The sequence below is a fragment of the Urocampus carinirostris genome, chromosome 9, assembly GCF_059441175.1.
Source record: "Urocampus carinirostris isolate Australia breed hairy pipefish chromosome 9, RoL_Ucar_1.0, whole genome shotgun sequence".
NCBI classification, from domain to species: domain Eukaryota; kingdom Metazoa; phylum Chordata; class Actinopteri; order Syngnathiformes; family Syngnathidae; genus Urocampus; species Urocampus carinirostris.
Window position 1 is genome coordinate 35,543,805 of NC_142357.1, and position 25,384 is coordinate 35,569,188.

The following is a 25,384-nucleotide window of genomic DNA, read 5'->3' on the forward strand; positions in this document are numbered from 1 at the left end:
AATAGAATAGAATATACCTTTATTGTCATTGTTCCAAAATATTGTGACAACGAAATTGGGCATGACACTCTAGTTTCACACCTTCACAGTGAGGTAAAGAGCTAAGAAGATAAAGCAACAGAGAAGATAAGGTTATAAAACAAGGAGGATAAGGTTATAGTTATAATTTACACAATATTTACACAAGAAATGTCGGCATGTAGGATGTTACATACAGTTGGTATCGTAATACAGTTGGTATCGTAAGGGTTGTGCAATTTTGCATTTGGTGCAAAAGTCATCATAGTGCAAAAAAAATAGTCAACATATGCATTGGTGCAAACATAGTCATCATAGTGCAGAAAAAAAAAAGAGAAAAAAAGGTCCACATTGTGCAAGGTGAGCAGTAAACATAGTAATAATTAGCTGTGTTCGAGTTCTGATTTTTTTGTTTCAATTCGGGAGCCAAAAATTATTCAAATGTTGGGGTTGATCAGATTTGTTCGGCTTTATTGAGCTGTGTTTGAGTTCTGATTTTTTTTTTGTAATAAAAAAACTACTTTTGGTTTAAACTCTATTTTTTCGATTCCAGCTCCAGTTACGATATTTTGTCGGAATACTCAAAGGTTACTCGAAGTCGTGGTGGAACACCGATTTTTGGGGTTGTGTTCCAGCTCCTGTTTTTCGTTCGACTACCAAATCTAAATGACTCAAGTTTTGGGGTTGAATTCGGAATTGGTCAAATATAGTCGTTTGAGTATTGCGGTATCACTAAACAAACACAAAATGTAAGCGATAGTTTTTTTTTTTTTTTTTTTTTTTTTTTTTTCAAAAAAAGCCATCCATTATCTGCACCTCTTATCCTCAGTAGGGTCACAGGGTCAATTATATGGGTGCCATCCGGTATACACCGACTATCACGAAACGGCAAATCAATCAAGTCAAACGAGTTCGAGTTGTGTAGTGAAAGGAAGTCCGTCTCTTTTTAGAGAACCGGCTTTTTCAGCTCAACTCATTAGAGAGCCGGCTCTCAAGCGGCTCATTTTCTTTGATGCATTACATTACGAATTATTATGTTGTATAAAGAAGTTAAAAAAAAGGAAGTATAAAAGGACAAAATGAAAAAAGACAGGTTTTTGGTTATCTCTTTAATTACTATATTACCAACAATAATTTAATGCAGAACATGAATTAATAATCTGAATACGAAAATGTATTATTCTACTTAATTATATTTGCATGCATTTTTTTCCTTCTACAGTGAACCTCCAAGCTACTTTATTTTTTATTTTTTTTTAATAATCAACCTCATTCATGTCGAGCGACTCAGGATCTCACAACAAAATGTTAATTAACAATATATATGATATAACAAAACACATGTACAATTTAACATGTTAAACTACATAAATAAACATCTTGAAAAAAAAAATGGAGTAAGATTATTTTGTATTTTTTGTAAGGGAAAATACGACCGTTCGTAAGGGCATGGAGCTGTGGAGGTTGACAGGCATGGCACAATCTGAACCAGCCAAAAAACCTGACATGCATATTTTTGGAATGTTGGGCGGAAACCCACGCAGGCACGGAGAGAACATGCAAACTCCACACAGGAGGATTCGATCCCATGCCCTCAGATCTGTGCTGCCAACGCGCTAACAACTCATCCGCCGTGCCACCTTGCAAAAATAAAGCATTCAAAGAAAGCCACTCACTTCTCCCGCCATATTGAAAGCCTCGGGCCAAACCGGCACGGCTCGACGACGTCAAACAGCAGGACCGATACCAGATTATATAATATTTAGTGATTATTTCATATGCACGGGCTAAGGAGAGGGCAACGTATACGTATCGGAGAAAATGCACTAATAGACAATTTGGCAAGTTGCCCCCGCCGTAATGCATTCTCAGCCGCTGACTCCCATAATAAAAGCTGAACATAAATCGCGCTTTTTAAGAGCCGGTTATAAATGAGTGCAACGTCAGCGGCATTCCAAAGCCGCGCTTGAAATTTTCCACTTGTGCGTATATAGCACAGATGTTACTTTCCTTGGAAATAAACAGGTCGTAGATAATACAGTGGAACCTCGGTTTTCGAACGCCTCTCAGCTCGGACAAATCGGCGTTCGACCAAAAATTTCGAGAAATTCTTGCTTCGCTGTTCGGTCAAAAAATCGGAGTTCGAACGCCGGTACACTGGGGTGCGATGCTGAGCGGTGTACGAGTGTTTTAGCCCCTAATTATGCCTCCGAAGAAGGTTAGTGCAAGCAGGACAGGTAAAAAAAGACAAGTTGTTCGTACAACTATTGCCTTTAAGAAAGACATAATAGCTAAATATGAAAGAGTTTACGAATTTCCGATCTTGCTTGTGAATACAGCATGGCTAAATCTACTATCAGTACGATAGTAAAGAATAAGGAAGCTGAGAAATCGAGTGATGCGGCTAAGGAAGTTAGCGCTATAAGCAAGCAACTGCCGCAAGTTTTGGAAGAGGTTCAAAAACTTTTGATGATTTTTCTCTCCCCACCGTCCACCACAAAGGTAAGAAATCCCATTCATAAGCCTTTTTTTTTTATTTTCACACGTTCATGTTAGCGTAATCTTTCGTACGGAAGATTACGCTAACGCGAACGTACGATTAGCCTGGGTTAGCTTCATGTTTACGTTCATGGTAAACATTCAGGGTGTTGGAACGGATTAAAACGATTTTACATTACTTTTAATGGGAAAAACGATTTCGGTGATAGAACAAATCGGTTTTCGAACAGGGTTCTGGAAGAGATTATGGTCGAGAACCGAGGTTCCACTGTATGCTGTATTACTGAAATTCCAATATACTGGTGTTCATACTGTCCAAATCCTGCCCCGTTCGAGAAAATGTCAGGGGAATTATCTTTATTCTTATTTCCCCTATAAATTGATGAACACAATCCTTTAGATCAGGAGGTAGAGCGCTCGTCTTGGGATCAAGAGGTCACAGGTTTGATTCCCGGCTCCTCCATGTTATATATCAACGTGTCCTTGGGCAAGACACTGAATCCCTAATGCCCCCAATAGCAGGTTGCGCTGCTATCGGTTAGTTAGAAGCACATTATAAAGCGCTCTGGGAAGTCTTCACTGACTTGAAATGCAGACCATTTTATTTATTTAAATAAGCATAAATGTCTCATCTATCAAGCTAGATCATTTTGCTCATTTTAAAAAACATTTTCTACCCCCATTAGAAGAAAACAAATTAAAAATAAGAACAATTACTCAATACTAGATAAGGCAAGTTTTCTTATTGTTGGTATAGTTTAACTTATTTTGTGAGAAAAAGTTGAAGACAAAAATGATCAATACAAAAAATAAGTTATTTGCCAGTGGGCTAAGATTGTATTTCTCTTTATTATTTAATGCCAAGTTTATTTGTGACACCCTTAATCACAAGGAGTCTCAAAGGATCACATGGACCATTAGAGACTACAGACTATTACACCATCCCCTGATCTAAAACTTACATGAGGGCAAGGAAAAACTCAAAACCTCTACATGAGGATTTTGAAAAATCGTTGAGATGGGGCTAATACATATTAGAATTTGAGGGGAATGTTTCGGTTAAAAAATGAGTTAATTTCAATGTGTATCTTATTTCATGCAGATGTTTTGTATGTAAATTGCAATGATTAAAAGACATTTGAATTTTGCTCATATTTGTCCTGCATAGAAATGTATACACATATATTTATTTACTTGAGAAGAAAAACACATGATTTTTCTTTTCATTATTATACCGCAGTGTTTTGTATTTAGTTCAGTGTTTTCAGAGCGAAGGTTCCGGACGGGAACATAGGGGGAAATTAAATCTGAAAGATAGGACGGAGGAAGTCCATGCATGATTTTGTGTAATACCAGCAGAACCTTAAAATCACATCTTAAGCTAACAGGGAGCCAATGCAGGTTAGCTAAAATCGTGGTAATGTGATCAAACTTTCTTGTCTTAGTTAAAAGCCTCGCTGCAGCATTTTGTACCAGCTCAAGGCTCTTGATCTTGTACTTCGGGAGACTGGAGAGTAGTGCATTACAGTCATCGAGACGGGAAGTAACAAAGGCGTGAATTATAATCTGTGTAAAGAGGTGAGCCGTTTCTTTTGAAATAAAAGTGGAATAAGAAAGCTTGATGTGGTGGAGAAAACAGTTGGATCGCTATTTTTCAGCCACTTTCTACCACGGAGGAGGAACGCGCCTAACTCTTGAAGCTCATCTTCCAAAAGTAAATTAAAGTTTATAGAGCATATTAGTTTTTGGTTCAAAACAATACAGGTTGCTTATACAAGCCTTAAACATACTTACATAAACCTTAAACATACATTCCATACAAAATATAGCACTGAAGCAACTAATGAACTATCGTCTGTTCCTAAGAAGGACCATCTGTACTGTATTGTGGTTTAGAGTGCATGCGTTGTAGAAAAAAGCAGTTCTTTGTTTACCCCTGTTTCCCCCATGCATGTTACGAATTTGGCACCAAAAGTATGTGTTAAAGTTGGTCATTATTAAGACTATTTGGTAGCTGTATTTACACAGATAAAATACATATATTGTTAAAATCTAAAATGTGATAGCAGGAGCAAAAGTACTTACAGCCTCCATGTTCGTTGCAAGAGAAAAAAAAGACCGCCCCCCTAGAGGGCGTGGTTTATTATTCGTCAGTGTAAAAGCCCACACATGAGCACGACTTCAAAATAAAAGAATATAAGATTGATAAACGTACAAGAGATGCAATTAGACTGATTATTGAAACGTTACTTCATGTGTGTGTGTGTGTGTGTGTGAAAGATTGTTTTTAAATTTAGGAATATAAAAACAAGTGAGAAATATTACAACCAAAACGACCAACCTATCAGTATGAAACACATTTGCAAAATATCATAAGCAAGTAGCGTTGCACGATGACTTTGCTAGGTGTGCCCGGGGTTTTACCCATCGTCCACCTCACGACTCTCCTCGTAAAAAACTAGCTTTTTTCACTAACCCGCCGAGGAAGCCAAGGTGACCTCAGGTGGGCGAATTAAATGAAGCATCTCTAGGTGAGATTCACCCGGGGATTACGCTCATTGTGTGCACAAACTTGGGCCAGCGCTTTACCATCACTTTATCCATCCGCCGTTCTCCGTCAATCCCCTTCGCTGGCTGATGTCAAAGAGGTTCACCGCACTGCATCGTTCCTGTACGGGAACATCTATGAATATAAATAGGTGAGCTCCTTCAGGTATTACTTCTCATCCAAGCCCGGCAGCGGGTTGAGAATGTCAATACGTGCATATATGGTGACTTCCTACACTTTGCCAAAGGTTATCTCAGGGCGAGTTAGCGGCAATGTTGTTCAAATGTGCTGTCGACTTCAATTGCTACTCTAGGGAATTGGATTTGACCAATCAATTGTGTAGTTTAGTCTCTGTTTGTGGAATTTTCCTGGACACCACACGAAGCTTGACCTCAATCATGTTTTTTTCAGGCTTGTGAGACTTGTGTCTAATGGTTTTAACTGCTTACGTGTAACTTCTTAGCTCATTCAGCATCATAGCATATAGTTATGATGTCAGAAGTATTGTCCCCTAGTGCCAGCCTTTAAAAAAAATGTTTTTAAGGCTAATAAGTACGTATCAAGCCTCTGGAAATGGCTTCAGTATGATACATTACCACTAAATGGATCTTTTCCCACACATCAAGGAACCCCCACTGCCTAGTTTTGCTTCCTGTATCCAGCGTCATGAAATGAAATGAAATGATCTGCATTTATATAGCGCTTTTCAAGTCAATGACTTCCCAAAGCGCTTGCAGCCCTTTTTCTCAGAACTTGGGAAATGAGTATATAGCAGTACTTAACTCAACTGTTGTTCACTACACAATGTTAAGAGCTAAAAACATTTTTGTTTCTGATGAGGGTTGATACTTTCTTTTGATATGTGCTATGTCTATAAACTGGACCTACTGAACTAAGTCTTCTGTAGGCCTTTAAAAATCAGTCAAAATGGCAAAAAAGTGGCCATCGCCGGCTTTTCCCATTCTACTGCTGGCAAATTTTAAGAATTAACTGTATTGTTTTACAATGAATAGACATCTAAAATTTTCTGAAAATGTTATGATTTGTTTAAACCAAAAACATTTTAGACGCCTTTCTGTGTGGAAAAAATGTTTGGAGTTTTTGCCAACATTATTTACATATTTTTGAACAAAAGAAAAACGGGAGGTTAATGGTACTGTGTTCAATATTTACAATGAATTCACAATATTTCAACTTTTTCACCCACGAATTAAAGTCCTCAATTGATTCATCAAATTGAACAGCACACGATAGTTTCCTTTTGGTATTATCTGAGTCATTGTCTAGTCGCTGGAGTTCCCTCTAATCCCCAAGGAAGGATTCCCGTGGCAACCATCAAAGACAACAGTAGAAAAAGACTACTTCTCATGTTTGCATTGCAATATGGCACTATTCTCCACATTATGCTTCAAAAGTGCCTTGATTTTGTTTTATATTAAATATATTGCTTACTTTACTTAATTACACATCGCAACTCTCATTCATCTTTTCCTTTGGGCAGAAGTCAAAATGCTCGCCTTTTCGCTATCTGACTCTGTGGTAGTCGCCATCTTATATCAGTCACATGATACAAAAACACGTGATCTGTACAACTTGGAGCAGAACTGAAAACAATGCAGCTGAAAATGCTGTCAGGTGTTAAAGGAGACCACTGGTGTTCTGAGACCAATGGGGTTGACATCAAATTCCCCCAGCGAATTGCGTTCAATGTTCACAAGGCATAATTCAATTTATGGCATTCCGAACAGGCTTAATTTTGTGTTTTAATGCAAAGCTTGAGCTATGTGCAAAACAGCGGTATGCAAATCACGCATGGATAACCACAACCAGTCCTGATATCAAAGAGGGTCAGGTTTTTGTCTGTCGTGTTTCTTCCTAAATGTCGCGCGGTTGGTAGCTGGTAAGTGTTGTGAAATGTCACAATTTAACCCTAACTACCAGATTACACGGTAATTATTTTGGGAAAAACACATTAAAATCCTCGACTTGAATTCTGTGAGATGAAATGTGTCATGAGTTCGAGAAATATTTGAGTAAATATTATTAAGTTACCATTCATTTGATTTAATCAATATGTATATTGTATATGATCCAATTGGCAGAAAAGGCTGATAATAGTAAGTACAATTCTTCTAATTAAAAGATTGTATTAAATTTGATTTCTCTGATTAAAAAAAGGGAAAAATATATCTGTTTGTATATACCGAAGACATTTCCCCCTAGTGGAAGTTGGCTAGAGTCAATATACACCCGCATTCTTGACTCTCCCTGGGAGAATGGCACAGAGGAGGGGATTCCCAGCCCCCTCACCCAACCCAACCAATGTGTCGCAACACCTGTCGTTAGGAGTGTTTAAGTGACCAAACCCCTCAATACCGAGCGCCAAAAAGCGAGGCAACATGGGTACCAATGTTGTAAGTCTTAGATATGACTCAGCCAAAGCTTGAACCAGCGACCTCCCAGTCTTGGGGCGGTCGCCCTACCCCTAAGGCCAATGATCTTTGAAATAAGTAAAAGCATCCAACATAGAGGATGGTAGGTTATTTTTCTCATTTTAGATAAGTAAACCCAGATTTATGTATTTGTATGTATATGTATCCATCCATTATCTGCACCGCTTAACCTCAGTAGGGTCACGGGGGTGCTGGAGCCCATCCCAGCTGTCTTCGAGCAGTGGGCAGGGGACACCCTGAACTGGTTGCCAGCCAGTCGCAGGGGACACAGGGACAGACAATTCGTTCGCTCATTCACACCTAGGGACAATTTGGACCGGCCAATTAACCTGACATGCATGTTTTTGGAATGTGGGAGGAAACCGGAGTTCCCGGAGGAAACCCACTCAAGCACGGGGAGAACATGCAAACTCCGCACAAGAGGTTCGATCTCATGACCTCAGAACTGTGCCGCACATGTGCTAACCACTGCACCGTCGTGCTGCCCATATATAATCTAGTTTTAAAATCCATACCTGTTCAATGTCACCGCTTTTCTAGAAAGACGTATCTTCAATTGTTTTGTCCATTTATTTTCCTATTTTTGCATGCAAAGATAAAATAAATTCAAGGTGCAAAAAATGACAAGAAACGGAAATACATATTGTCGAAGTAAAAGTGATGGCTTGTACACATACACGTGCACAATTTATATATATATAATGATAATATCTGTTACTCCACTGACAGAAATGAAGCTAAATTTTTGCATCAATTTGACTATATAGTCAAATTACAATATTTCTAATTTTAATAATAAATCATCATAGTTATTTGATCACAAATTCTGAGTATTTAGCATATCTGTTTTACAAAAATAATCTAACTTTTAGGAGATACACCAACTTTCCGAGGTAGGTTTACTTCAAACTTTGGAATTAATGCAAAGACGAGCATCGGCAGCGAGTGCTTGCGTCAACAATGCTAGCATTAGTAGTTAGCATTTGTGACGCTAACATAAGGTGCTAATTGAATCAGTGTTAACTGCTGATGTTATTTCAGCTGCTGAATAGAAGCTATCCATTAAAATGAAGCTATTTGTTAATAAACATGGTGTTTGTTTTGCGAAAATATTTGCTAAATCCTGACCAGGGAAATGCCAAAACTACGAAATTGGCCCCGTAAGGAAACCTTAGTCTATCAATTTGTTCAAATCATAGTCTTGTTGAAGTCCTCCACAATATAATAATCGACGTATCGACCACCTCTACTAAATCAAATATATTTTATCTATCGGATCGTGTATCCAGAGTCCGCAATATTTGTGCCGAGTGTTTCAGTTATTGTAAAATATTCCTGAGCCTCCGTGGTCTGGAAAATGGACCACGGCCGAGCTCATTAATTGGTCCAGGCAATCAAATCAGGTCAGATGGACGCAGTGATGCCTGGAGGGCCCCGAGTTTGATAGCCAGCTCCAAAATGCTTTTATAATCAGTTCATTAGACATTCACTTAATGGTCCAGCGGCTGTCCTACCGCCTGATAGTTCTTCGATAAGGTTTCCCTCCTGAAAATGGAGTGTCACAGCCTACTGCCTTATCAGTCCGGTCCGAGTAATGGGAGACTGTTCATTAGGATCAGAAAGGTTTTGTTTTCTGACTGGAACTGACCCTCTGCATAGCTAGCGTAAAACGTAGACGGCTGACATTCCCGTGAAAGGGTATACCAAAGTTGGTTTGTTTTGAGTGACAGACCAATGACTCCATTAAAGTCGTTCTTGTAAATTTTGGTTTTAGGGGTAATCTTACCTCTGTAATTTCAAATGGGTCCATTAATGGTGTGTATAGACCAGGGGTCTCAAACAGATTTGAACTCGGGGGCCACACGATAGAACAAACATTCTGTCGGGGGCCGGACTAGTAGATTAAAGAGAAAGAAAAAGGGAAATAAAGAAATAAGAGAAAGAGGGAGGGAAAGGGAGAGAGGGCAAGAGAGAGAGAGAGAGAGGGCGAGAGAGAGAGAGGGCGAGAGAGAGAGAGCGAGAGAGAGCGAGAGAGAGCGAGAGAGAGCGAGAGAGAGCGAGCGAGAGAGAGCGAGCGAGAGAGAGCGGGAGAGAGAGAGAGAACGTGATAAACAAAAGATGAAAACTCATGAGAGAGGGGGAAAAGAAAGGGAGAGGAAGAAAGAAATCCAAATAGAAATAGAAAGACAGCAGGAGGGAAAAGAGAAAAGAAAGTGCAAAGGGTTTGAAGAGAGAAAGAGAAAAGAGAGAAAAGGAAAAAAGGAAGTTAGAGCAAAAGAGGTTAAAAGACACAGAGAGAGAAAGAGACACAGAGTGAAAGAGACAGAGACAGAGTAGGAGAAAACGGGTGGAAAAGAAAGAGAGAGAGAGACAGAGAGAGAGAGAGAGAAATACAAGTACAGTGTCTTTGTGAGAGGCACCTGGCTTTGGCAACATCAAGTGGACATATTTCAACCTGCAGCTCGTTTTTCTCTTGCGCTTCTCTGAGTGTTGTCTCGCGGGCCGGATTCAATCCCTAAGCGGGCCTGATTTGTCCCGCGCGCCGCCTGTTTGACACCTGTGGTATAGACTGTGAAATCCGGACTATAAGCCGCGATTTTTTTCCCCCCAAGCTTTTATCCATGCGACTTATGCAATGATGCGGCTAGCCATCCATCCATTATCTCTACCGCTTATCCTCAGTAGGGTAGCGGGGGCGCTGGAGCCCATCCCAGCTATCTTCGGGCAGTGGACAGGGGACACCCTGAACTGGTTGCCAGCCAGTCGCAGGGCACACAGGGACAGACAATTCATTCGCTCATTTACATCTAAGGACAATTTGGACCGGCCAATTAACATGACATGCATGTTTTTGGAATGTGGGAGGGAACCGGAGTGCCCAGAGGAAACCAACTCAAGCACTGGGAGAACATGCAAACTCCGCACAGGAAGGCTGGTAGCTGGATTCGATCACATGATAGCCAAAACCTCTCATCTCATCTCATTAGCTGCACCGCTTATCCTCAGTAGGGTCGCGGGGGTGCTGGAGCCCATTCCAGCAATCATCGGGCAGTGGGCAGGGGACACCCTGAACTGGTTGCCAGCCAATTGCAGGGCACATAGGGACACACAATTTGCTTGCTCATTCACACCTAGGGACAATTTGGACCGGCCAATTCACCTGAAATGCATGTTTTTGGAATGTGGGAGGAAACCGGAGTGCCCGGAGGAAACCCACGCAGGCACGGAGAGAACATGCAAACTCCGCACAGAAGTTTCGGTCTCATGACCTCAGAACTGTGCCGCCCACGCGTTACCCACTGCCCCATGATGCGGCTAGTTTATGTATATTTTCTGACGGCCACCAGGGGGCGCCCAAGCAGTAAAGTTGAGAGTGAGACAGGTGGAATGTGTAGAGGAAGAAGCAAGTTTTAATGTAACTTCTGATTTTGAGCATGAAAAAAACAAGGATGAACTGTCTCTCATGGAAAAGGTTTCAATCGAAAGGGGAGCGCTAACTACCATATTGGAAATAATTTCACGAGTCTGTTTATTTGCAAATGGAATAATGTGGGGAAACGATCGGATTACAAAAATCAACGTCCAGTGAAGGAGAAATGTTAAAGGCAGATTCCTATTTATCTGTGGGTATTACCGTGTGTTTTGGAATACATACTTTACACTGTTGGATTCTATTTGGACATTCAAAGAGGTTGAAGACAGCCAGGGGACATAATGACAGTGTTCTCGTTAGCCCGCGTCCCTGCGTCCTAGACGCATCATTTTTGCTGGGGACGCATCGTGTCAAATCAACGTGCGTCCCCGGGACGCAACTTTTTTGACACAAAATTGTCATTATTACCCGATTACATTTTTTTTAAACAAAGATTTACCGCACTCCAAACATTTCGTCAGGCAGATCCGGCAGATGTTGTTTTGGTCTCGCGGTTCGAGTTTTCGTCTGCACGCCGATCTCGAGTTGAGTGGTAAAAAGTTATTGGAGAACCGGCTTTTTCGGCTCAACTCATTCAAGAGAGCCGGCTCTCAAACGGCTCACTTGCTTTGATGCATTATATTACGAATTATGATGTTGTATAAAAAAGTTAAGAAAAAAAGGAAGTATAAAAGGAGAAAATGAAAAATAGAGAATGAATATATAGATTTTTATTATATATTTGTCACCGATTTACAATTTCAACCTCGATAGCACTAAATTTTGGGGACCCATAGATCTCTGTTGGGACCCATTGATTTTTGAGCATGCGAGTCCCCGGGACCCATCACTTTTCACAGGTAAAATGAACACTGTTATGGTGGATTCATAGTTCCCGGGAATAGAATAGAATAGAATCTACCTTTATTGTCATTGTTACAAAATGAGTTGAACATATTGTGACATCGAAATTGGGCGTGGCACTCCAGGTTCACATTTAACCGTGAGGATAACAGAAAACGAAGATAATGGAACAAAGAAGATAAGGTTATAGTTTACACAATATAAAGGAACAAAGAAGATAATGTTATAATTTAAACAATATTTACACAAGACATGTGGGCATGTAGGATGTTACATACAGTTTTGGGATCGTATTGGTGCAATATGCGTTAAATGCAAAATTAGTCAACATTGTGCAAAAAAATAGTCAACATTGTATCTTTTTTCAGACTGATTGTGATGTTTCTCAATGACTATATCTTGAAATGGTTCATATATCTTGAATCCCAAGAGTTTAACCTTTCCAATGATATGTGGCATGACATATTTCAGTGACATCGTACAGACGTTAAGAGGTTAAGGTATATTATTAAAACTTTTCCTGTGTACCGTCTTTTTTTTTGTAAATAACCCATGTTTCAATGTGGCCACATGCGGCCTATAGTCAGGTGCGGCTTATGTATGCACAAAGTATTTTTTTCCTTTAAAAATGTACTGGGTGCAGCTTGTATTCAGGTGCGCCATTTAGTCCGAGTTGTTGGAACGTGCCAGACAACAACACCTTCCCCAAAAATTCACATTTAAGTCATTGTCAATACAGAAACATCAATGTAAATCGATTCAATGCCCGCATATGTTGACAGCTGCCGGTTTTATCGTATTTAAGCAGAAAGATGTCTGCTGTGTTAGTCCGTGCGAGTTTACAATCTGTTCAATTTAAAGTGTTTAAGTCACAATCTGTCATCACTCTAATGTAAAATCAACACCTGTCCTCACTTGAGATTGTTAATAAATGAAATTCACACTTTTGTTGCGTAACAGCGGAATTGGTGAGCGTGAAATGTCATTGTCATGGATCTCTGTTGTTGTTTTTACCCACTTCCCAGGACTAATCCTACTCTTTAACAGGGTTGGGTAGGGTTACTTTAACTGGATTACTTTCAATTACTTTTGGATTACTCCAATACCAAATATGCTAATAAAAGACAAAAGAAACTAAATAGGAATAAAAATACTAAATTTTGTGCAGGCTTGGGGAGTAACGGAATACATGGATCGGTAAAAATGATGTTGGCAAGCTGTTTGGATTTATTTTCATTTTGTTTCTGTCGCATTTGATGTTAGTTTTGCCGGAGATCAAAGAGATCAAAGCCAGGAGAGAAAGCTTACCACGTGTTGTCTGTCATCATTTTTAGTTTCTTTTGTCTTTATTAGCATATTTGGTATTGGAATAATCCAAAAGTAATTGAAAGTAATCAAATTAAAGTAACCCTACCCAACCCTGATCATTAGTACATTTCAACTTTGGCCTTTTTTTGTCCTGTTTTCAACCTCCCCTTGAAACTAAATCTTATAGTCCATTTCTCGATATAAATGTAATGTTTTATATGATGTCCATCTTGGTAAAAAAAAAAATACTTGTACAAATCAGTCTTGATAGTTTCTCATAATCTTAATTGAAGATAGACTAATGGAAGTTTCCACTCGTAGTTTGAAATCGAAGATGCTCCTTCATTGCTTTATTTTTGAAACCCAACACATTACTCTATAGCAGGGATCAGCAACAAACGTCTTTAGAGGCCGATCTGGCACTTTGGTGCCCCCTCGTGGCACCCAGGTGCTTTTTCACAAATGTTTGATAATGGAAAATTATATAATTTTCTGCAGGAGGACCAACCTGACACGAACATTTTAACGTTTTTCAATTAATATAAATAGAGTATATATATATACAGTATGTGTTGTCATCCTTAAGAGCAGGGGTCAGGAACCTTTTTGAACCAAAGAGCCATAAAAGCAAAAAAAGAGCCACATAATATATATTCAGACTAAATTGAAAAAGAGATCAAAGCCAGGAGAGAAAGCTTACCACGTTTTGTGAGTCATCATTTTATTCATATTTAGTTTCTTTTGTCTTTTATTAGCATATTTGGTATTGGAGTAATCCAAAAGTAATTGAAAGTAATCCAGTTAAAGTAACCCTACCCAACCCTGCTCTTAAAATGGTTGATTCAACCCAAATATAGTTTTCCTCTTTATATCTAATTCTCACATTGATCTTGAATAACAGACAATTGTAGATACATTCATTTCATGGTGAGCTTGTTTGATTGTTCTGATGATCTTCAACAAATTTTCCTGAATGCTAAATCCATAACCTGACGTAGATTTTCATTTATCTGCTAAGAAGATACCGTAAATTCCGGACTATAAGCCGCTACTTTTTCCCTAAACATTCAACCCTGCGGCTTATTCAGTGATGCGGCCAATTTATGTAATTTTTCTAACGGCCGCCAGCGGCGCTCGAGTACAAAAGGTAAGGTTTAGACTGCAACTTCTTAGTTTGTGCACGGATTAATTTAGCGTGGACATATCCTCATCATGCAGCTTTCAAGCTAAAAGCAATCGAACAGTCCGATAAAGAAGGAAACGGAGCTACTGCACGTAAACCTTACTATGCGAGCGTGTTGCTAGCGTGGTTTTGAATAAGGGAGCATGGGACGAGGTCTATATGACAAAGTCTCTTGACCAAACTGGAGGAAGACGACTTTGATGACGTCAGTTATATGGAAGAAGATAAGGATGGTTAACCATGCTTATTACAATTACGGTATGTTTTCTTAACAGAGCTAATTACAGAGTTGCGAGCGTGTTGCTAGTAGCGTTTTGCTACCCTTCACAGGCACGGTTTGGGATGAAAGTTATAATATTATTATTAAAGCTTTGAAAATTCTCTCGGTGTACCGTCTTTCTTAGTAAATATGTGTAACCTTGTATAATATGTATTTGCAACTGTATATTTTTGTAATGTATTTATTTTAGAAACTTATTCTGACATGTTTTGTACGAGCAAATGAGAAAGAAGGGGCGGGGCAAACGCGGGCTGACGGGAAGTGGAGTAAAAGTGAGACGTGTTTGTGGACGCGGCCGACAATAGTGGATATATATTTTTCCCACCCTTACCTTTGGAAATATACACTTTTTTGCTTGGATTACTTTCAAAGGGCACCCGGATTCTGCAGGTCTGCGTTACATTTTAAGTACCGGTATCATTTTCCATTCATTTTGCCGGCTGTGTCTTTTGGACCGTATCGGGTAAGGGTTAATTTTGTGTTTGTATTGCGTTTTTTCAATGTGGGCGTATGCGGCTAATATACAGGTGCGGCTTGTGTATGTACAAAATCGGTTTTCCTCCCGAAATGTGGTGGGTGCGGCTTATAATCAGGTGCGCTCTATAGTCCGGAATTTGCGGTACTCTTGGGGTCCGAACAAGTACTCAAACTTCTGTTTTCTATAGAACGTGGCCCGAGCTGATGACTACTAATACACTACTTGTACCAAATATGCTAATAAAAGACAAAAGAAACTAAATATGAATTCATTGATGACTCACAACACGTGGTAAGCTTTCTCTCCTGGCTTTGATCTCTTTGATCTCCGGCAAAACTAACATAAAATGCGACAGAAACAAAATGAAAATAAATCCAAACAGCTTGCCAACATCATTTTTGCCGTTCCATGTATTCCGTTACTCCCCAAGCCTGCACAAAATTTAGTACTTGAAGTCGGGTTTGGGTTAATTTTGTGTTTGTGTTACATGTTTAAATGTAGGCGCATGCGGCTTATATACAGGTGCGGCTTGTGTATGTACAAAATCGGTTTTCCTCTTAAAATGTGGTGGGTGCGGCTTATAATCAGGTGCGTTCTATAGTCCGGAATTTACGGTAAATACATTTGAACATAAAGATGTGCTACTATTAGCTAAGAAGCTACTTCTTTTAAGGTAATTGGGTTAAGTTACAAGCAGTTTCTTAACCCTTGAGTCACATTAATGGTTTTAACTGATAGCATACAACTTCTTAGTTAATAATGTTTGTTCAAAATTAATAAACTTTAGTTAGATTCTGCTAGAGCTAATACTTTCCTAGGTTTGCAAATTAGGACCAGGCTATTATTAGCTATTGAGTTAATGAAGTTAACTACAAGCCTTCTTAAACTGTGTGGCAAATTAATAGCTTTAACTGCTATTATGTAACTTTTTAGTTATTGATTTTCGGTTCTAACTTATATTTTAGGTTTAATTTAATGTTTGCTCATGCAATGTGATTCCAAGTGATCCCCTATTTTGTTTGATTTTCAGAAAGAAAAACAACTCGCAATTAATTTAGCTTTATACAACGTTGCTTTTATGTCGAACTATTCCTGGTCCTAAGTCTTGTGGTCCGGTCTTTTAGTGCTAATCCTTAACGTCCGTCTTGCGAAGAGACGGCCCCAGACTTGGAGGCGCCCGTGGAAGTAGAGGACATGACGGGTAACAAGATAACTGTGTGGAAATAGGAGCTGCTAGCCAAGTCACTGCAATGCTAACGATGCAATTGATTACACCGGAGAAACTACGCTTAAGGTTTTAGCCTTAATATGTTTGCTAGTGTAGTGCAAAATCAATGGGAATTTAATTTCGCTTTTTTGGGCTTTTCAATATGAAGGCAAACTCTTACAGTAGAGTTCAAATGTGCACATAGTAATAGTCATTGGTGCAAAATATTCCTAGTCTTTAATATTGACATTTTTTCATATTTAATAAAATGTATATTACTCAATTTTCAACAGACATTAATTGAGATGTGTTATATAATTGTCTTCATTGTCAATGATATGAACGTGGCATACATCGTATGCAACTCTATATTGTTATTTAACCTGTCATAAATATTAAAAAAGCAAGACTGTAAAAATAAAGTAAAACTGAGATTTCTAAATCTATTGTTAATATGAATACTGCCATAAATTGGAAATACTGAATTCAGCTTTTTTAAACGTTAACACAATCATCATGGCATTGTCGTTATATTTATATTTAATAAAAAAATGTAATTCCCAATATACTAAAACAAAGTAGAACAGAGATTTCTGAATCTATTTTAATACTATTACTACTAAAATTCTAAATAAAATGCCAAGAAATACGTGAATAACAATACAAAGAAATGATTTTTTTTTTAATAAAGTACTGGTAAAGATAACATTCTAAACGTATTATTATGATTATTATTATTATTATGACTCATGCTGTCATTAGTTAAACATGCTTAACTCAAGTTTTTACAACTATATCATTATGGTGCTATTCTTATTATCTTTGTTTTATAAGAACCCATTGTATGCAATAACTAATATATTAAAAAAAACGTACATTAATTACGTTTTTAAAACTTTATAAAAAAATGTGTAAATGTTATTTTATTTATTTATTTTAATACATTGAATTTCTTTAATTTGCAATTGCAAATTAAGATTTAAAAATTGTACATTGTGCGGCACAGTTCTGAGGTCATGGGATCAAATTTTCCTGTGTGGAGTTTGCATGTTCTCCCCGTGCTTGTGTGGGTTTCCTCCGGGCACTCCGGTTTTCTCCCACATTCTAAAAACATGCATGTCAGGTGAATTGGCCGGTCCGAATTGTCCCTAGGTGTGAATGAGCGAGTGAATTGTCTGTCCTTGTGTGCCCTGCGATGGCTGGCAACCAGTTCAGGGTGTCCCCTGCCCACTGCCCGAAGATAGCTGGCTCCCGCACCCCCGTGACCCTACTGAGGATAAGCATCACAGATAATGGATGGATAGCTCATTATTGTTTCAAGCAGAAATAAATTTAGGTACTTAAAAATAAATATTACTGCAAATAAATAAATAAAAAATGAATAAAAATAAAAACAAAAATCATTTGTGATCAATTTAAGAAAAACTTTTACTACTTACTGAGAAAAAGTAAAGTAAAACAAACACAAAGTAAGATGTACATTCCATATCCTTTTAAATATACACTTTGCCTGAAACGATAACACCTAATGTATGCCTTTTTAATTGTCTAATTTACATTTTGTTGTTTTTCTCAGAATAAATAGCCAACAGATGTTGAACAATTTTACTTTCTTTCTTGTTTTGGTGCAGGAAGATTGAAATTGACTGTCAAATTCAATCTGTTCTCCTACTTGACTGACACATTTGATTGGCGTGGTCATAAACTTGTGGGCGTACAAACATATGCAATTCCATAGAATCCACTAACAGTAAATAAACAAAAACAGAAATTTAAAATTACATTTTCTTGTCAGTTGCATACAAACTAGCCATTCTCACCCTACGGTTGCATTTCATTTGACTTAAATGTCACCGGGCTTTACTGATGATCCCTTTCTTATTCCCTTTGCGAAAAAATGTCAAGCCCACCTGAGAGCAGTGACAAGGTGGAAAGAGATTTAGAAGCCCACCTTTGTTACTGTCCGATAAATTCCATGTATGCAAAGGCTTGAGTGGATTAGAACTTGTAGATGTTGTCTATTCAACATTTTTAACCTGATAAAGTAACGCAAAAGTTTGGTTGTATAATACACAAGGTCTTATAGAATATTACCGCATTTGCGCAATTATTGACCGGTCGGAAACAGTATTCCCTCTAAGCTGCGCGTGTGCGCAATTGCTCACTGCTCGCACATTTTTAGCGCACAAAAAATCTAGCCAGCGCACAAAAATGAGGGCTTAAAATTACTAATTAAGAAGCGACTTAAGTCAAAGTTACAGTGCATGAAGGTAAAAAGTACACGGGTTCCCCTGACGTTGTGTCCTAAATGCGGTATTTTGAAGTCGAGTCGACGTAGAACGAAGTTGAGTAAAGTTAGTAGAGTTTGTCGAGAACCGGCTTCTTTGACTCTGCTCACTAAAAGGAACCGGCTCTATCGGGTCCTAAATGGCTCTTCAGGTTGTTTTTCTCTTCTTTAATCCCAACATGACCAAATATTATGTAAAATTATGCACAGAATGACTTAAAAGAAGGGGGGAATAGAACAAAAAAGAAAAAAATACCAAAATGAAAAAGTAATGAAAAGCTGAGAATAAAAGAAACAAAAGGAAGAGAAAAAAAAGAAGGAAAAAAGCCAGAAAAAAAGAAAATAAAGAAATGTAGGAAAAAAAGTAAAGAGAACAAAAAGAAAGTAACAGCTCGGAAAAAATAAACACAATGAGATTTGTTTTAAAGGAATTTAAAGAACAAGTAGAAAAAAAAACACGGAAAAAAGAAGAAAAAGTTTGCATTCAAATAATTTCTAGTTATATCAAGTGAATCTTGTTGCCAACATTGTACTTCCACTAAAAAATGTGATTCAGTACAGTTCTGTATCTTACAACCGACTAAATAAGCCCCCAAAAATGTTAATATTATGCGACAAAATATATCAGGAAATAAAAAGAAATGGATATCTTGCGAAATAATTGTAAGAACAAACGACGTTTGTAGGCCGTACAACCTTTACAATAGTACATGAGTCAATTTATTCAAAAGAGAAAAATTATTTTGCATTGCCGGTAACTCAGCAAAATGTATCTTGATGTCAAGTTTTGGACATGTTTGATAATGACTTGTTGCCACACTTGGGATTGCTGTTGCTCCCTGTTGTTTCAAGCGTTCCTCACCGACTTTGTGTGAACGCTCAGACCCGTGGAAAATTACAGGGAACATTGGTCGGAAATATCGTTGACCACATTACCGAAACATCTCTTGACTAACCGATCCGCAGGTTCGAGAGGGTTCTCCATTCGGGCCTCTGTGCTGTGGAATCATAGGCCCCCTGAGATTCGATCTGCAACCTCAGTGGAACTGTTTAAATCATAGCTTATGCATGACCTATAGTTCATATTGATAATATCTATGTATTATTGTTATTGCAACATTTGTTGCAGCCTGTTTTTCGGGGGAGAGGGATTGCCTCATGTGCGGTCCTTTCTCAAGGTTTCTTCATTTTCCTCATTTTGAGGTTTTTTAGTTTTTCCTTGCCCTCATGTAGGTTTTAGATCAGGATATGGTGTCATAATAGTCTGTAGTTTGCAATAATCTGTGGTCTGTGCAGCCCTTTGAGACACCTTGTGATTAAGGGCGTCACAAATAAACATGACTTGACAAGACGAGACACTTGTCTATTTTTAGTCCCAATATCACAACAATTTAAGTTGCCGATCACGTCAAAATTCACTGGTATCGAGCAGCCAGCCCAATATTCACTATGCCAGAGACGAATGTTAGAGAATGGAAAAAACAGAAAGCATACATGCCATTCTTTTGACAAAATAAATGCTGTAGATTTTATAGCACAATGTTTTACATGCAAAACACAATACATATCCAGACAATTAAAAAAATTGCATGTGTTTAAAGTTGGAAGTGGCAAACTTTGACCGAAACAGAAATGAAATCCGATTGTTGAAGCAGTTTATCCAAGCACACAACTTTTGCTTCAAAATAAAGCAGCAATAGACTAAAATTAAGTTGTTGTTTAAACTTGAGAAAGCAGAAGATTTTTTTTATTTTGAAAAGCGGTAAGTGTTTTTAAGGGGTAAAAAGCGGTAGTCTAATCTGATGAGTAATCTGACTTTGAAGGAAATGGAATATATATAGTACATTTAATTTTGCTTTTGTGTTAATGGTTTGTGTTATCAAAAAATGACTTTAATCATTAATGCACATGTGCAACAACTTTTGTCACTTTAATACGGAGTAAGTCAAGTCAGGTCACATTTATTTGTATAGCGCTTCATCACAAGATGTCTCAAATGACTGCACAGGATTACAATTACACCATCGCCTGACCTTAAACCAACATGCGGGTAAGGAAAAACTCAAAACTTCAGCACGAGGAAAAAGGAAACCTTGAGAAGGGACCTCACAAGTGGTAATCCCCCTGAAAATAGTCTAAAAAGTCCATAACAGCAACGACGTAGCTTCCCATCTCTGCCGGCTGGTCAATGCAGGCGTTGATATGCTACAGGTCCAGACACTGGTCCGCTGACTCATCTCAAATCGTCCTTCTCCCTCGTATCACCACCAGCCAGGCCGTCGGAAAAAGACAGAAAAAATAAAAGTATGAGGTGGGCATCAATCATAAGCTATTGAAGAGAAGTGGGTCTTAAATCTAGATTTGAAAACTTCCACTGAGGTTGCAGATGTTATCCCCGGAAGCAGAGCATTCCACAGCACCGGGGAGCGGATGAAAACGTTCTGGAGCCTGCAGACTTCTTCTGGGCTCTTGGAGTCACAAGTAGACCGGCCTTTTCCAGGTGGAGGCTTTGTGCAGGAACATAGGGGGAAACCATATCTGAGAGATAAGAGGGGGCAAGTCCATGCAAAGCGGTCGGGTAATATAACCTTAAAGTCACATCTTAAGCGGACTGGGAGCCAGTTCAAGTTAGCCAATACAGGATAAATATGCTCAAACTTTTTGCCTTAGTCAAAAGTCTTGCTGCCACATTTTGAACCAGCTGCAAACTTTTGATGCTCGACATCGGGAGACCCGAAAGCAATACCTTACAGTAATCAAGCCGAGACCTAATGAACACGTGAATTATAACCTTTGCATCTGATGGACACGGTGAAAAACCAAATTTTATATCAATGGTTGATTTTAAAATAAAAAAGTGCATGTTATTTGTTAATACAGTAAGAAATAAATTGAGTCTTATCATCGCAAAAAGACCAATTATTTACCCTCTTCCATAATGTGTTTGAAAAGATTTGACTGATACATAAATATGAATATTTGAATATTTTTACAATACATTATACGTATCTGCATTGCTCCCTTGTCATATTGCATTCAGACTTTCGCATCCTTAGTGCATCGTGGATTTTTTTTCTCTTCTAGCGTAAATTTCAGACCGCAAGCCTCCGTTTTTTGCTACAACATTGTGGCTTTTCACCATGGCGAGCTGGTCTTTCACAATACATGCACTCTAAATACAACCGCGGTAATGCCTGGAAACATTTAAGACGCAGGTTCGCGATCAATTATTCCATGTTTTGCCAAAATTATTTATATAATACATAACTGGAGCTAAACAGGATCAAGTCCTCAATTTATAAATCTGAATTGAACTGCAGTGAAGCTATAAATCAACAACGGTACTTTTCTCTTTCCGTATCAATGGCGTCAATTCAGGTCACTGAAGTTTCCTTTCCCACTCAAGGAACGATAAGTAAATGCACCAATGACAACAACACAAAATAACACATCTGTGTTGCAATATGGCACTATACTCCACATAATAGTTGCCCTGGCGGTGTCTCGAAATACAGGTCTTATTCATTTTACACAACAAAGCCCTCATTCGTCTTTCCTTTCGGCACTGTAGTAATCATTTGCTCGTCTTTGTAATGGCTCACATCTAAAAACGTGATGTAAACAGTACAGGGACAAATTGAAAACAACATAGCTGAAATATGCATTTTGAAGTTAATGATCGAAATGGACTGAACTGACAGTAAATTATTTGTGAAACTGATTTATCCTATTTTTGGATGATTTATGTGCTTATGTCCAAAGGTTTGAATTGGATTGCTTAATAAGCAATTGAACTATGAGTCTTGATGAATTGAATTGTATGATAGATAGATAGATAGATAGATACTTTATTCATCCCCATAAGGAAATTCACACTTCCAGCAGTCTACCCCGTTGTTTATTTACAGATTAACATGATGCCCTAGGGGTGCTTGTAGCGGAGTGGATGACGTCACGCTAGTCCAAAAGTTCGACATCCCTGCGGCAGATGGAAATCTTTTCCTTGTGAAAATCCAGGGATACACCACCTCAAGTCCGCCTCCTCTCCGATTCCCCCCGGCTTTCGTGTCTCTGTATAGCAGCGTTGAAGCCGGGTAGCTCCGGGTGGCTACACGTTAGCGTCCGGAATGCTAAACGTGAGCCATGTATGTGCAAAATGAGTACAGTATGTATGGTATGTCCATTCCTCAAGTCTTTCCATTCACACTACGGATTCAGTTTTGTCATTTGGCAACAGATTTTCAATAATAACAATTATTTAATTTAAAAATATAACACTTTCCACTGTAGGCCTTTGAGAAAACCGATGGAATCTTTCCTGAATCAATATTTTGGTCCCAAGACACTAAACACTGTTCCCACTGTGAAACTGGAGGCACTGTTACACTCTAGGGATGTTTTGCTACACCCAGCACTGGGTGTCCTAAATCTCCCGTGGATTCCAAAACAATCCGTTTGAAATTCAACCCAGGAGCCCGTGAAAGCAAAACAGAGCAGGTTATTCCTCATTCTGTAATAATGGTCTTTAGTTATTGTTTATCTTGTCATTGGGGAAATTAATTCCAATGATCAATTGAGTAAAGTAAAACATCGCCTCTCTCTGGCAATCGCCCAATGTAACAACGAGGCACTCATTAAGACAGCCATTGCAATTGTTGTGCCGAAGTTACGCTTTGATTTATTCTCATCGTCGAATAATAAACAATCACAGATATTTGATTACTCTGCGTTCATTAGTCTGGAGCAATGAGAAACGATGCGTAATTCAGTCGAAGCCGTCATTTCGGAAAAGATTCATTTTTTATTCGTCCTGGTGCTTCGTCTGGGGGGGAAGAAATATGCAAGGGACAACAAATAACACCTGAAAAATAGTGTACAAATAGTTGATTTTAGTAGACACTTAAAATAATTAAGACAGCAATGGTTTTTGAACTTACAAGGAGAACAGATCATACCTTCCTGTGTGGAGTTTGCATGTTCTTCCCGTGCTTGTGTGGCTGTTCCTCCGGGCACTCCGGTTTCCTCACACATTCCAAAAACATGATTGTCAGGTTATTTGACTTGAGTAAATTGTCGCTAAGTAGGATTTTCCTCTATACTGAAAACAAGCATCAACCCACCTAGCATTGGACGTGGCTTGGTCATTGGATTTTGTATATACAGTGGAACCTCGGTTTTCAAAGGCCTCTCAGTTCGAACAAATCTTAGTCTGACCAAAAAATTCTAGAAATTCTTTCTTCGCTGTACGGTCAAAAAATCGGAGTTCGAACGCCGGTAATGCGTGGGTGCGTACGCTAGGGTGCGATGCTGAGTGGCGTACGGGTGTTTTATGCCTCCGAAGAAAGTCAGTGCAAGCAGCAAAGTTGCTACAGGTGAAAAAAGAAAAGTAGTGCGTACAACTATTGAATTTAAGAAAAATAATAGCCAAATATGAAGGGGTGTGCGAGCGCCTTCTGCTGACCACCACAAAGGTAAGAAATCCTATTCATAAGATTACGATAACGCGTACGTACGATTAGCCTGGGTTAGCTTTTAGTTTACGTTAAACATTCAGGGTGTTGGAACGGAGCCTAACATTGAGGGTGTTGGAACCGAGCCCCCTTTCCAATGAACCGCTTACCACTTGTTGTGGAGACCAGGGTGCTAAAGAACTTGTAAACGACCTCATTTTTTTATTTTTACACGTTCATATTAGCGTAATCTTTCGTACGGAATATTACGATAACGCGAACGTACGATTAGCCTGGGTTAGCTTTGTTTACGTTAAACATTCATGGTAAACATTCAGGGTGTTGGAACGGATTAAAACGATTTACATTATTTTTAATGGGAAAAATGATTTCGGTGATCGAACAAATCGGTTTTCGAACAGGGTTCTGGAACGGATTATGGTCGAGAACCGAGGTTCCACTGTAAATGTTGTCAAATGCATTTAAGACCCGATTTAGTCCAACAATAATTGTCTAAAATTGGGTTGATCCCAATCAACGTGGACTAGATTTAGTATAAAAATATGCATTTACTCACATGATGTGGTCTGAATATAGCCCTCATAAAATTGTCTTTTTAACTTTCAATTTACTATCAACATATTTTGGATAGGACATTGTCTACTTTTCTATTAATGTATTTTCAACCAAATTTTGCTGGGTGGATTTTGGCTTGAACACTATTTTATATTGGAGGAGCTAAGTGTCACCTAATTATCAATTAATTTATTTGTTCTACATTTGAACAACAGTGATTTTATTGTGATTTAAGTTGGCCCAGGGTGGATGTACTAAACACAACTCAATTTTAGCCGACTGTATTGGGCAAAACCATGCATGACAAGTTATTTGGCCGGTTCAAATTGTCCCTAAAAGTGAATGAGTGAGTGACTTGTCTGTCTCTGTTGCCCTGCTGAAAACCAGTTCAGGGTGTCCCCTGTCCACAGCCCTGAGACTGCTTGGATGGGCTCCAACACCCCCGTAACTCTACGGTGGAAAAGCGATGCAGATAATGGATGGATGTATTCATCAAAATTTGGACTAAATTGGGTGAGTCAATAAACGATTGGACTATGCTTGGACCATACATGAACCACATTGGACATGCTCAACACGAACCAATCCTCGACATCGATTTTTGGACTAAATCAAATTTAAGACAAAACTGACCAGATAGCCCTAATATCAGTGTCCAGAAACATAGTGTGCTAAGGGCCCAGTCACACAGCCTTTTGCGCCTGTGTCGCAGGTAAAATTTAGCGAATTTTTTTTTTTTTTTGCCCGCGGTAGAAAATGCGCAAAATTGGCCAACCTGCTGTTCATCCGTGGTATGCCCGCAAAACAGACGCCTTCGACGG

General features: G+C 38.7%; 1 long non-coding RNA gene across 1 annotated transcript in view; it reads left to right on the top strand.

Annotated features, from left to right (window-relative positions):
* Positions 1-22,576, top strand: part of LOC148360157 (uncharacterized) — a 54,734-nt gene extending 32,158 nt beyond the window's left edge. The window contains exon 3 of the long non-coding RNA XR_015851252.1: positions 22,446-22,576. This is a non-coding gene — a long non-coding RNA (uncharacterized LOC148360157). The remainder of the gene's footprint in view (positions 1-22,445) is intronic.
* The last annotated feature ends 2,808 nt before the right edge of the window (positions 22,577-25,384 follow it).